A 15,845-nucleotide genomic window follows, 5' to 3' on the forward strand; every position below is an offset into this window, starting at 1 on the left:
TATGCTCGAAGACGGGAAGGTCAGGTAGGGCCCTTATCCTAGACTCCAACATGTCGGGATTTCAACCCTGTGGATTTTTCTGTCAGGGGTCGTCTGAATGGTGAAGTGTATAGCGCTCTCGTTGATATAGTTGTAAAACAGGAGCAGCAAACTGCACTGCCTTGTCAAGATTTACGAGATGATTTGCAGGTGTTTCGAAGAATTCGCAACTCATTGGAGTGAAGAGTGCAGTATTTGATCCAGACGCAGCGACTACTGAACACCTTTCATGAATTTTAACGCTTGATGTGCTGAAGCAGCTCTGCATGGGGCCATGGCGAAATTTAAGATCAAGTATATAGGGTTCAAATGGTTCAAATGGCTCTGAGCACTATGGGACTCAACTGCTGAGGTCATTAGTCCCCTAGAACTTAGAACTAGTTAAACCTAACTAACCTAAGGACATCACAAACATCCATGCCCGAGGCAGGATTCGAACCTGCGACCGTAGCGGTCTTGCCGTTCCAGACTGCAGCGCCTTTAACCGCACGGCCACTTCGGCCGGCGAGTATATAGGGACTTAATTTTACAGTTTACATTTCAAACACGTTTGTTTTGACTAGGAGTTAGAGTTGTAAAACTGTAGGATACTGTAGACTACCATAAGTAATGGTAAACTATGGTAGTTTCCCTAGGAGCTTTCGTCAGTTGAGGTCGTACCTGCATTACCTGAGTGTTACGTGTTTTGCGTACCTATCTGGCGTTACCTTATAATGATCGATTCCTGTAGATACTCCGCTAGCCAGCAAGTGGTGTGTGGCGGAGGGCACAATTCGCGCCAAAGTCATATTTCCCCCCCTCAGTTCCACTCGTGGATTCCGCGAGGGAATACCGGTTGTCTGAACGCCTCAGTACGAGCTCTAATTTCCCTTCTCTTTGAATGGTGATCATTGCGCGATTTGAAAATATGTTCTACATCCTCGGCGAAGATCGGATTTCGGAATTTAGTGAGCAGCCCTTCCGCCTAGCGTACCGTCTGTCTGCAAGTGTGTCCCACTTCAAACTTTCTATGAGATTTGTAACGCTCTCGCGATGGCTAAATGTACCAGTCACGAATCTTGCCGCTCTTCTTTGGACCTCCTCAATCTCTTGAATCAGACCCAACTGGAAAGGGTCCCATACAGACGAACAATACTCTAAGACTGGACGAACTAACGTATTGTAAGCTATTTCCTTTGTTGAAGGACTGCATCGCTTCAGGATTCTACCAATAAACCACAATCTAGAGTTCGCCTTGACCGTTACTTTTGTAATCTGATCATTCTATTTGAGATCATTTCGAATATTCACACCAGATACTTGACGGATGTTACCACTTCCAAAGACTAGGCATTTATTTTGTACTCGTACATAAATGGGGACTTTCGCCTTGTTATATGCAGTAGGTTACACTTACTAATATCGAGAGATAACTGCCAGTCATTACACCATGCATTTATTTTCTGCAAATCCTCATTGATTTGTTCACAACTTTCGTGTGATATTACTTTCCTGTAGACTACAGCATCATCGGCAAACAGTCTAATACCGCTGTCAACACCATCAACCAGATCTTTAATGTAAATCGTATAAAACAGCGGACCTATTACACTGCCCTGGGGCACACCTGAAGTTACGCTTATTTGTGTCGAAGTCACCCCGTTCAGGACCACATACTGCTCCGTGTCAGAAAATTATCTATCCAACCGCATATGTTATCGGATAGGCCGTAAGTGCGCACTTTTTGGAGCAAGCGACTGTGTGGAACTGAATCGAACGCTTTTCGAAAGTCGAGAAATACGGCATCAAAATGGTTCAAATGGCTCTGAGCACTATGGGACTCAACTGCTGAGGTCATACGTCCCCTAGAACCCAGAACTACTTAAACCTAACTAACCAAAGGACATCACATACATCCATGCCCGAGGCTGGATTCGAACCTGCGACCGTAGAGGTCGCGCGGTTCCAGACTGTAGCGCCTAGAACCGCTCGGCCACCCCGGCCGGCGAAATATGGCATCAACCTGGGAGCCGGTATCTAGAGCCTTCTAAACACACAATCCTCAGTTTTCTCCCAAACAGCTCGTTTGTGTACCCTTGTTTACTGGGACGTTTTAAGCCGGCCGTGGTGGCCGAGCGGTTCTAGGCGCTAAAGTCTGGAACCGCGCGACCGCTACGGTCGCAGGTTCGAATCCTGCCTCGGGCATGGATGTGTGTGATGTCCTTAGGTTAGTTATGTTTAAGTAGTTCTAAGTTCTAGGGGATTGATGACCTAAGAAGTTAAGTCCCACAGTGCTCAGAGCCATTTGAACCATCTGAACTGGGACGTTCTCTCTCCTACTGTACTCTTTCACTCGCGTCAGTTTTCGCTGTAAACTACGATACACTCTGTAGAGCTGTTGGGACAGCAGAAGCAAAATTTACGTAATTTTTAAGCTGAGGTGGTCGTTGGGACACACGTGAATAGTTTGTTTTATTAGTAATCTGACTGTTGAATGTGTCCGAAGATGACTAGACTGGCCCAGAATATAAATAGACGCAGGACAGCGTGAGAAACGTGTAGAGGCCCCAAACGAGAAACGAAACGGACTTGGGTGTGTACTCAGAGCTGGAGACAAATAGAACAGCCGGAGCAGGTCACTGCTAGGCGCAGAGGGACGAATAGGCAATGAGAATAAGCGGGCCAGAGAGTGGGAGTGGCGGAGCGGCTGCAGTGGGCAGGCGGGCGCCCCGCGCGGTAAACAAATAAATTCCCCGGGCAGGCGGCGCCAACACGAACACGGTCTTAGCGGGGCTCAGCGGATCTGCCAGGTCGAGTGCTGCGTGGCCGCGGCCGTCGCTCTCGCGAGCCAAGTCAGCCCAATGTGCGGCTTAGCGGACGCGGGGCGCGGGCTGCCGCGCTCCTCCTCCCCCGCTCTGGCCGCCGGCTGCTGGGGCCGCCAAGTGCCGCACTTGGACAGGGCGCGCCCTCGCTCAGCCCAGCACCTGCGAAGCGGTGACCAACCACACGAAACTCGCCAGCACTGTTCGCACTTAGCGCGGCCGAAAGAACGTAATAAATAACAGCACGCACTCTATCTTCCCGATATACACTACTGGCCATTAAAATTGCTACACCAGGAAGAAATGCAGATGAAAAACGGGTATTCACTGGACAGTTATATTATACTAGAACTGACTTGTGATTACATTTTCACGCAATTTGGGTGCATAGATCCTGACAAATCAGTACCCAGAACAACCACCTCTGGCCGTAATAATGGCCTTGATACGCCTGGGCATTGAGTCAAACAGAGCTTGGACGGTGCGTACAGGTACAGCTGCCCATGCAGCTTTAACACGATACCACAGTTCATCAAGAGTAGTGACTGGCCTATTGTGACGAGCCAGTTGCTCGGCCACCATTGACAAGACGTTTTCAGTTGGTGAGAGATCTGGAGAGTGTGCTGGCCAGGGCAGCAGTCGAACATTTTCTGTATCCAGAAAGGACCGTACAGGACCTGCAACATGCAGTCGTGCATTATCCTGCTGAAATGTACGGTTTCACAGGGATCGAATCAAGGGTAGAGCCACGGGTCGTAACAAATCTGCAATGTAACGTCCACTGTTCAAAGTGCCGTCAGTGCGAACAAGAAGTGACCGAGACGTGTAACCAATGGCAACCCATACCATCACGCCGGGTGATACGCCAGTATGGCGATGATGAATACACGCTTCGAATGTGCGTTCACCGCAATGTCGCCAAACACGGATGCGACCATCATGAGGCTGTAAACAGAACCTGGATTCATCCGAAGAAATGACGTTTTGTCATTCGTGCACCCAGGTTCGTCGTTGAGTACACCATCCCAGGCGCTCCTGTCTGTGATGCAGCATCAAGGGTAACCGCAGTCATCGTCTCCGAGCTGATAGTCCATACTGCTGCAAACGTCGTCGAACTGTTCGTGCAGATGGTTGTTGTCTTGCAAACGTCCCCATCTGTTGACTCGGGGATCGAGACGTGGCTGCACGATCCGTTACAGCCATGCGGATAAGATGCCTGTCATCTCGACTGCTAGTGATACGAGGCCGTTGGGATCCAGCACGGCGTTCCGTATTACCCTCCTGAACCCACCGATTCCATATTCTGCCAACAGTCATTGGATCTCGACCAACACGATCACCAAATGTCGCGATACGATAAACCGCAATCGCGATAGGCTACAATCCGACCTTTATCAAAGTCGGAAACGTGATGGTACGCATTTCTCCTCCTTACACGAGACATCACAAGAACGTTTCACCAGGCAACGTCAATCAACTGCTGTTTGTGTATGAGAAATCGGTTGGAAACTTTCCTCATGTCAGCACGTTGTAGGTGTCGCCACCGGCACCAACCTTGTCTGAATGCTCTGAAAAGCTAATCATTTGCATATCACAGCATCTTCTTCCTGTCGGTTAAATTTCGCGTCTGTAGCACGTCTTCGTCGTTGTGTAGCAATTTTAATGGCCAGTAGTTTATATAACAACTACGCATCGGGCAGCACGGTACTGGGTAAAGATGGGCAGACTAGACCAGGTTCTCCGCTGAACAACAAGCGGGACCTCAAACAATGGCAAAGCGATACATGGCAAGAAGAATGGGGCGCAAGTGATAAGGGACGGAAAGTACATACATTTTTTCCGGATATCACGGAAAGGTTACGAATGAAACATGCCGACCCTAGCCGCGGCGTGGTGCATTTCTTGACTGGGCACGTACCTTATCCCACGCACTTGAACCGCGTGAGTCTAAGAGACACATCTACATGTACATGCGGAGGTATGGGAACCCCCGAACACACAATCCTATCGTGCGGGAAATACAGACAACACAGGAACACGCCAGGAATATAACGCTTACAAACTGAACGACACATATACGATGCAATCAGAACACCAGAATTATGGGACGAACTAAACGTACTGACAGAAAAAATCTCATATGAATGCCATAAAGAGTACAAGCACGAGAGACCGTACAGACAACAAACCTAGATGCAGCACCTACATAGACGCCATAGTGTGGAGGATGAAAACCGAGACAGAAAGAAGACCGACAGAAATGCATTAGTCTAACATAATGTACAGATATCACAATAGATTACACATAACTAAAGCTCAAGATGAATGGATGTAAACAGCGTCGGTGCACCGTCGCAATTGCCACAGGCAAACACGGCACTTTAAAACTGTTAATAGCGTAATTATCTTAGTAACAGCTTTAGTAATTAGCATATAAATTATAGATTAGCATAGATCTTCTTAGTTAAAGGTAAGCAAAGGATTGGAGACTGAGGATCAGTGGCTTGACGACTAATTCCAAGGCTTTCATCCTCAGTTCCCCAGGGTGGAGTGACTATAAACTTCCTCCTTTCCTATCTTCTTTCCCCTTCTTCATTCTAAACTATATTTTTGTATTTCTTTTTCAAAATTTAAATTTCATGTAAATTTTTGTTAAACGGTTTGGGAATGCTGCCATAAAGAAAAGAAAAGAAAGACAAATAGCAAACAAAGGTAACCAGAAAACAAAATAAGAGACGAAAACAAAACACGATCAACTATGACCCGCCTCCACGTGGCGGGACACAGGCAACGGTGCGATCGGATGCGGGAACTGGTGTGGAGGTTCAGCCATATCAGCGCCCATATACCGAACGCAGAGGCTAAGAGGGTTGTAAAATGAGGGCTGCAAGTCGAAAAAAATAGTACGCAACCAAACGGTTCACACGGGAAGGGGATAGTCAATATATTAGCGAATGTAATTTATGGCAAGACGTCATGATGGACCACACGCTGTACAGCGTCTTCCACGAGGAATAGTAAATACGCTGCTCAAAAGAATTAAGGGAACACGTGTACGGTATCTTAAGTCTATTTTGATACAGGCGGTACCTGTGATCTTATTGCACAGCTTGAGTTCTTCACTTCCAATGTATACAACAACGAAAGCCACTCGTCGTTATCTATCGTCTGTATTATGCCTTACAGTACCAGGTGACACCTCAGAAGGTAGTGAGTAACGGTGTCCCAGTGTTCTTTAGTGAGATATATAGACGGAAGTTGTCATTTATGGACATTGTGTTCAACCAAGTATACGCAATGCGACGCTTAATGCAGTTCAAGTCGCAATGGCAGTCTGTTTGATCCAAGGAGGATGGTCATTCCATCGCTTTGCTACAGATTCCAATGTCTCCCCATCTGTCACCATTAGGTTTTGGACACGGTGCAAGGCGACAGGTGAGTACCCGAGACGAGTTGGATACGGTTGTCGATACATTGCAACCCCATGTGAAGGCCGACATCTGGCCACCTCAGCGCTGTGGCGTTTTACGGCTACCGCCGAAGCTCTGCAGGACGATATCATACGGGACACTGAAGCCGCCGTGTCCATCAGATTGTAGTGAACAGGTTACGAGAAAGGACCTTACGACCCAGACGTCACGTTCGAGTACCCCGTCGACAGCACAACATCTCACAGCTCGCCTTCAATTCAGCCATTCCCACGTCAACTGGCAACTTCGTCGCTGGCGAAACGTGTCATTCACAGACGAGTTCAGATATTCTCTTACGCAAGGTGATGGCCCTGTTCGTGTGTGGAGTTGCCCTAGTAATTGGCACTTGCCAAATGTTTTCCACGAAATCGATAGATTCGGCCAAAATTTTGTGATGATGTGCGGAGGCATCAGTGTTGAAAGCCGTACAGGTCTTGTTGTCCATGACCTCCTTATCGCGAGCCACTACATCGAACAGATCCTGTTGGACCGCGTGGTGGCTGCTGCATTCCATGGTGGCCCTGAACTTCTCATGCACGATAATGCCAGGGCCCTTGCGGCGAGTGTCACCATGGGTGTCTTGCGAAGCCCAGACATTGAAGTAATGGAATGGCCAGCAGTGAGTCCCGACTTAAACCCCATCGATCGTGCATATATGGGAAATGCATGACAGGTATGTTGATAATAGTCCTGTTCCACCGCAAATTCTCCAAGAACTCTCAAGGGCTTTCATTCAAGAATGGGATCGGAAACCACAGTGTGACCTCCGTGGACTTATACAGAGCATACCAGGTAAGCAATAAACGCTTGCAGACGGTATACAAATTACTGAAGCTCTCAAATTCTAAAGTACCCAGGACAACGCGATGAATGATTGTTTCCACCTTATTTCCGACACCTGTCCGATATTACAGTTCTTGTTATGTAAATCAACGAGAATCTAATGAGATTTTGTTGTGTACTTGTGCAAAATTATGGTATAATTTGGTAACATATCCAACCTTCAATTATTACTCAGTTGATTATGGCAGACGCCTAAAGCCATGTTCCTCTTAACTTTTCTGAGCAGTTTATTTCAGGAGGTGCCGGTATACACCAGTTTTCAATAAAACATCTCATATGTGTCAAAATGTTTTTCAGTTACAGAGATGCAGCTGGTTACGGAAATAAGTTTTTGTTTCCTATGTTGGTACTCCAGTACCAGAAGTTCAAGTTGTGAAGTTGAGCTTGAATTTATGTAACTGGATTTTTCAACTGTGATAGTTATTGTTATTTGTTGGCCCCGATTAAAAGAAAACAGCGATAATAATCAATTTCAAAGAATATTAAACATTACGTATTCAGAATTTTTTATCAGGTAGCCCAACTCTATTAAAAGTAGTTAATGTTCAAACCACACAATAATGCAGTTTCCGAATAAGTAGAAGCCGTGCCGTATACTTTAACAGATCGATCTCGTAGCTGTGTAGTGCTTTTTCTCGGCCGACACCACAATGTTAAATAAACTTAAACAGAAATAATATGATTTAACAATAAGATAGGTTACTACAAGTTACTAATGACAAATGCGGCTGTTGAATTTGACCTTTTTCTTTTAATGCCTCGAGAAGTTAAACCATACACATGAAATACTACAGAGATCACTACAACACCTAAGGATATTGGAAATAATATTCATGTAATATCCAAGGTCCAATGTTTGAGCACCCAGAGTGGGCGGGATTACTTCTTACTCACTTCGATGCTACCGCCGGAAAGAGTACAGAGATAAGACAAAAAAATCGAACGTACTGATAAACAAGTGATGGACGAAATTCAGTCAGAAAGATTCCTTCATCTACTGAGTTACAAAACCTAATCGTAGAATGAATAAAAATTGCATTAACACTAAAGAAAAATTGTAGCTTATGCCCATATGGTACTTGTGTACAATTTTGTAATGGGAACGCTGCTGTTCCTTGTACCTCACCGAAGAGGTTAAGAGTCAAAAGTGTTTACTCGTGTTGTCGCTGAACTGCGGGAAACTCGTACAGTGCCGAGCAGTTATATTTCATCTCAACGTCCAAAAGAACAAAGTGTGGATGAGGTGCAAGACATTATTCAGCTAGTAGTAGGTAGTCCTTCAACAAGCACACGCAAGATTTCTACCCACATTGGTGTTACACAACAAGAACATGGCGGTGGTTACGTGCCCTCATCATTTACAGCAGATTCAAGGCGTTTGAGAATGAAATGAAGGTAGCCAATTGGAATTCTGTTGCCGCATAGCTGCAAATAGCCCAGCAATCCCATCGATCATCCTCATATCCTACTCTTCTGTCAGTTAAGCGTGCGTTTGTGTGTGTGTGTGTGTGTGTGTGTGTGTGTGTGTGTGTGTGTGTGTGTGCGCGTGCGCTTGCGTGCTACAGAACGCCGTGTGTGAATGTCTGCTGTGAAACGGCGGTGAACATTACGGTTTCCGCTGTAACCGTGCCGATCTCTGACTGCACAGCCTACTAATTGCATAATTAATTAATAAGCACCGGAAGCTATCGTAATAGCCCAAACTGACATATGCGTTTACTGTTGTTGGCCTTTATGCCGAATTCCATCTTTGTCGCGTTAGCGTTGTTTCTGTCAGCCTCTGCCGTCTGATTTCACACCGACAGATGGCGTGAGTCGTAATCAACACCCAGCGTCGTCTTCGTCACACAGTCAAACGCATCTAAACAATCAACTTAAATTGTAACTCATTACACAGTTTCGCAGCGATAGGTTGGAGATAAAGACTGTGCCTCAATGTTGGTATCGCAGGTGTAGTAAACTTGTGGTGACCATGGCATTTTGGATCACATAAAGTACTTAATATAATGTAGCTTTGTAAAGTATTAAACATGTATACGATGATGGCAGTGATTGGCAGTACTGTGACAATTGTGCAATGCATTTCAGTTCACACAATTTTTACGAAACGATTTCGACTGTATTCCATCATTTATTTATCCTTAGAGATCTATAAACAGACCTTATTACCCCACGTTCCTCCAGGTAGTTTAGCTCAGTTTAGCGCCACAGCCACAAAGGAGCAAGTATTCTTAACCCTTATAAAATTATCGTACTTTCAGTCGCATCTACAGTTGTGAATAAAAGTGAAATGTTTCATGGGACGTTGTATGCTAAATAGGAGCGTTCTCTAGCACTTTGAAATGAATGCTGAAGCCGCGCGGGATTAGCCGAGCGGTCTGGGGCGCTGCAGTCATGGACTGTGCGGCTCATCCCGGCGGAGGTTCGAGTCCTCCCTCGGGCATGAGTGTGTGTTTGTCCTTAGGATAATTTAGGTTAAGTAGTGTGTAAGCTTAGGGACTGATGACCTTAGCAGTTAAGTCCCTTAAGATTTCACATACATTTGAACATTTTTTTGAATCCTGAAGGCCGGTAATAGACTAAACCACTGATAGTAGCGTCTTAGCCCGCTTGACAGGGCTCCATGCACAGTCCCGCAGTCTTCCACTCCCTCCGACGTTGCAAAGAGATGTGGAATCTAATTTGACACATCGATGCACAGCCTGGTGATCGTGAACTGCACCATAACCAAGGCTACCTACTGGGCGGAATAGTTCTGGTGATGAAAATTTCTTCCACATCATGGGTTCCAGCCAGTCACCTGCTCGTCTAGTTTCAGTTTCACAGTACTGTCACGCATTTGTGAGCACAGTTAAGAGGCGTAAGTGCACCTCCTAACCAACTTCGCAGACGATGAACAGTCTATCTACTGGCTGCAGCATTCTTAGAAGCTGAATATGGCACCTCCTACCACAGAGACACGTTGATAACAATAAAATTCGGTTTTTATGTATTGGACCAGAATGAGGACTAAACGCAAGTCAAGCACCAACATCATCAGTGATACAGTTTTGTTTATGCTCCTTTTGACATTACTTATATTGGTAGTGTTTTGTTCAGACAAGTACAGTGCAACACTATGCCGTCAAAAAAATTCCCCGTTTTCGACAGATCATAAACAACAGAAAATCATTCAAAGTTGATGTATGTTTAAGAACAATAAGCGTCTGCTTCTCAAAAGTTAAGGGACGAGCGTCTAAGTTCAAACATGGCGGTGCTTTTCCTAAAGATAAACCAAGTGAAAGACGTTTACAGACAGCAACCACAGAAGAAAATACTGTAAAATAACATTGTGTAGTATTTAGCGATCGATAATTAAGGGTGCGTGAAATTACGCCATATTTACCCTCATAGAGATCAGCAATCGGAAGAATTTCGTATGTTCCCCAGAAACTTATCGCCGTAACCCTCGCGGAAAATGAACGCACCCTTGCCACTTTGATGCAAAAGCACGTACTTACAACCATTGCTTCGATTACAGTTTCGTTTCTTTGGAGAACTCATGGACCCACGCCGAATCGATAGTAACAAAACAGCGCACAAAATCTGTTGTATACTTTTTAAAACGATGCAAACTTTTCTGAGAAAATCGTGTTTGCTTTCAATTTTTGCCGGCATTTGACAAGTGCTGAAACAATCTCGAACAAAGTCGTCTTATAAGATGCGTATAGCATGGGCTCTCCATATTTTGTGTGTCGTTTTGTTACACTTCTCGCAGTGGGTAACACCGATTCCCGTCACATTACTGAAGTTCAGCGCAGTCGGACTTGGCTACACTTGGATGGGTGAACGTCCGGGCCTGCCGAGCATTGTTGGCAAACGATGGATACTCAGTCCTTCTCAGGCCAATCGAGGATCAACTTGATTGAGAAGTAGCGCTACGATCACAAAAACTGACGACTGAGAGAGCGCTATGATGACCAAGAGGCGCTCTATACCTCCATCCAATGACAGCTGAATATGACACGGTGGTCGGTCGGTACCGTTGGGTCTTCGGAGACCTGTTCGGACAGAGTTGGTTTTGTTTTGTAAGAGTCGATTAGATGTGCGTCCACCAGTTCACGAAAGAAACGAACCAGCAATTGAAGCAATGGGTGGTAAGCTGGTGCTCCTGTTTCAAAAATGTCAAGGTTGGGTTCACTTGCCGGAAAGGTTATGGCGATAACTCCTGAGGAACATAAGGAACTTTTCCTATTGCTGACCTTTAATGTAGCTAAAGCAATAAGTGACGGATACTACGTAAAACCTCAGCTCACTCAGTGAATGACGTAAAATACAAAACTCACCCTTTTTGCAGAAGGGGCTCTAAAAATCGTGAACTGCGTACTACGTGATCAAAGCTCAAAAGAAAGCTATCAGTCTGGCTTTGGCAGTCGAAAAGATAAAGCGGAAGTACAAATTCAACGATCGATTCCTTCGGATTACAGATTTCATACCGATGACTTAGCACCTACAATTAGACATAAATAAGTCTTGTACCACTGTACTTCTTTCAAGAGTTCTCGTTGCCGTTGAGAAAAGTACGCTCTTCCACTGGAATAACTACTACTGTTACCATTGTGCTTCATACAGTCACTTCCTAAAACGTGATGATTGAACTACCTCTGCCAATGTCGCTTTAAGCAAGCCCACAAGATAGTAAAATACTCTTTGCCAGTTTGCTCTGGAGGTGTGAAACACACTGTCTAAATTTCGCAGAATAAACGGTAAAGTACACGAAGACGTCTTAGATTTATTGTAAAAAAATTTTGTTTACAAAGTACTTTAGCACTTCAACTTGGCGATTCACAGATTAATTTCTTAATTGGGCTTTACACCGGAAGGTTGTTACTTGCACCCTTTCCATTTTGAAATTTCCCTTAACTTCGTTGTTTCCGTGAAACGCACTTTATTAGGCATCGTTTCGGCACCACTTACGAAAGATTAAGTACTACAAACATAACAAACTTACAGAGACATTCAAAACCTAATTGCACCACTAATAGCATGATGATGGTTCCATACTCCGTGGAGCATAGGGGACGATGCGGGAGACCCGCACGCTGATTAGGCAAGGTCCTAGCGGAGGTGGTTTTCCACTGCCTTCCTCCGACCGTATGGGGATGAATGATGATGATGATGATGATGAAGAAGACAACAGAACACCCAGTCATCTCGAGGAAGGAAAAATCCGTCACCCCGTCGGGAATCAAACCCGGGATCCCGTGCGCGAGAAGCGAGAACGCTACCACAAGAGCACGAGCTGCGGACTGATTGCTAATTGCATGAAGGTATATATTACGCGAAGGTGTAACTTGGTCCAAAAGTACAGTGTAACTCATGGTCGATTCCCACTTGTATTTTTTACAGTAGATTCCTTTTCCTAACAGTCGCCCAAAGCTCTGAGAGGGAATTTATATCGATTAAGTGACTGTCACCTGTCTGGATACCGTTCCTCATACAGGCGTATTGTGGGTTGCATAAAGACGAAATCGGCAGGGGCATCTGAATTGTGTATGGAGCCGTTGCTGAACTATTAGTGGCATTCATGTTACGTGGGGCACACTACACCCAAAACTATGCTATCCGCAAACAGATGTATATGTCCCCCCTACTTCTACTCCCAGCGCTCCAAAAGCATATAGTGAAAATTGTAGATCGATGAGCTGTTTGTACCCATTCCGCAGAATATTTTACCGCAACATAAAATTAAGCTCGTGTTATGTGTAAGTTCAGCTAAAATATTCATTAATATGTTAGTGCTGGAAGCTGATGTTCGTAATTATTAGTGACAATGTGAAATAATGCTGTTCAGCTTTCGTTTGAAAATGCTGCCGCACTCCGTAATTTAAACTAAAATTAAGTCATCCTGTTACTACAAGCAATTACAATGAAATTCGATCCCTTATAATATTCATTCCTACACGGAAAAGAAAAATTTTTGGGAAAAAATTAGAAAACTTCTCTGGAGCCATGACTAAAAAGAGAGAGAAAGAAAGAAAGATATGGTCAGCATTTAATCTTATTGTCCGCAGCTCGTGGTCTTGCAGCAGCGTTTTCGCTTCCCGCGCACGGGGTCCCCCGGTTCGTTTCCCGGCGGGGTCACGGTTTTTCTCTGTCTCGTGGTGACTGGGTGTTGTGTGTCTTTCATCATCATTTCATCATCATTGCCTCGCAAGTCGCCGAAGTGGCGTCAACTAAAAAGGACTTGCCATACGGTGGCCATACGGCCATTTCACTTTAGTTTTATTAACCTACTGCAACTATTCTCTCTATCCGCTCCTCCTTCCCGTTTTATTTTTAAAGCGTACGTAGCAACGTGTCTTTTCTCTAATGGTGCGCCAGAAATTTCACAAGGATATCCGAGGCCACTGTAGCTTCTACCGCTGTACTACCAAATATTGCTTGAAGACAATGCCCTATGACTGACATTAACAACATCTTTTCCCATAGACATTACATAATATCGAGCAAAGCGTGCAACATTGTATCGCTTGAGGAAAGTACCTGGGTGTTTCATCCATAATTTCTAGTTGATAAGGGCATGTACGTTATGTTAGTCTGAAACAATGTACTACGTTAAAAATTGTGAGAGAGCAGTTGGTTGTGTTTGTAGCTTTTGCCAGATAGGAGGGTATAGAGAGACAGGGTGATTCTAGTTTACAAGATGGGGACATGACCTGAAGTCAGAACAGAGACGCGAGAGACTGTATTACGTTGATCGGTAACCAAGATATGTTCGGGGATTCAGCAGCATTATATGTTTGTGATAGTGCGATACCAATTTCTGGGTACTAGTTGTACTGGAGAGCTCTTGTTTAATTAAAGTACAACAGGCGCTGAAAAACTGTAATACACAGAATTCTGCAGCTGGTTTGGAAATTGCGGCAACATGCACCACGCGTGTAATCACCGAGAGGTCTGGAGCACTGGTTACTGCAGCATACTGGACGTGTACTTTCACAGATTAGTGTCCAGGCCCCTTCTAGCCACCCTGTTCTAGATTTTCCTACATCTTTTCGGGTAAAGGTCAGGAGGTTGCTCCCTGCAGGTCAAGGTGCATTTTCTCGAATGAGTTCCGCAATGACAGGACGTCATAATTTTGTTTCTTGCATTTATGCGTGGAGTCATGTTTCACATTCCTGGAATATTATTAAAAATTTTGTAAGAGAGTTGACTTCATTTGTTTATTTAAAACTAAGACCGTTTTTATTTGAGGCGTCACAGTAGGGTCACAGCTCACACATTAGGTAAGGTAAATGAGAAACGAAGTATTCGTTAATTTCATTTTCTACTGTCAATGAGCCATCGTTCCTACGGAAAAAAATCGATAGGCAACGGACTTAACACTTTGATGGATACGTGAGCGTCAGAATTACAGTTTATTACCTTGCCAATCTGTGATTAGTCAAAAGTGAATATTTCCGTTGGTGAAGTAAGTGATTGCGTGGTTGCTTTTCAACTAGAACAGCGTATACGGTGGAAACTAGTTGGTGAAGTAAATTTTTCTGACAGGACGTTCTTGTTTTCCCTTCTTCATCAATAGGCTAAACACAAAAAAATGGAAGCTATTTCCTTAATGGAATATACTCCTCTGTTAAAAGTAATCAGAAGAAGTCATAATGCACCGACATTTGTGCACAGCTGGTGATCTATCAGCATCTGAACACCTTGCTGTGGATAGATCCTGTGTATCCAGGAAAGAGAGAAACTGATTGTGAACACAGGGTGTAACCGCCCTGTTACAATTGTTAGAAACTTAGTCAGCCGGTGTCGTAATTTTGAAACGAGAGTTAGTATGATTGTCACATAATAAATATTTCGGGTGAAGCGCAGTTGAGACACGTACAAATGTCAATTGTGGAAATTAAGACACTGAATATTAAAAGTAATGTTATTAAGGAATACTCCCGACTGACTACACAAAATAAGAGAACACTTACATTCGCGAGTGAGTGGTTCAAAATAAGAATTAATACTTTAAGGCAAATGGGTCATAAGTATAATTACGTCGGTACACAGTCAGTTGTATGCGAACGTATGATCGGGACAGAGGCACGTACGTTCTAAGTACTATCATTCCATGTAGTCTGGGTAAAAAGAATTGTGGTTAAAAGGCATTGATTCATCTGAGAAAGAAAAAAATCTCGACATCGTAATTAAATGAAAAGAAAGATTGCAGGTTCTGAATGTCGTGTCAAATATGACCTAAATACTGAAATTGTGCTTGGCGGACACGAAGGGAAGATATGAACACTTTCACGTATCTCTATTGTTGAGCTGAGCCATCGTGAGGATCGGCGCCTCCATCTAAATTCTCCATACAAAATTAAAATAATAATAATCTTCCAGAGTTACAGCAGCTGTGATCCATGGTATCATAAATGAGAAAAATCACATTTTTCATAAATTGCTTTAATTATATAACACAATTTCACTTTAAAATTACACAGCACATCCTATCACCAGGACATGAGACCAACGAAAGGTAACTAAACCAATAAACGAAGAGCTTAAATCTTCTTTTGTCCTTCAGTATTAAATACTTCTGAAATTAATCTTTCGTATGAGAGTCGCATTATTATCTATACATTTATCAATAAGAAAAAATTATTAATTTCCTTTTTATCAGGCCATGCGAGTAGTGCCCTTATATGTGTGTCCTGGACTTGAC

Source organism: Schistocerca americana, chromosome 1 (assembly GCF_021461395.2).
Source record: "Schistocerca americana isolate TAMUIC-IGC-003095 chromosome 1, iqSchAmer2.1, whole genome shotgun sequence".
Taxonomy (NCBI): Eukaryota; Metazoa; Arthropoda; class Insecta; order Orthoptera; family Acrididae; genus Schistocerca; species Schistocerca americana.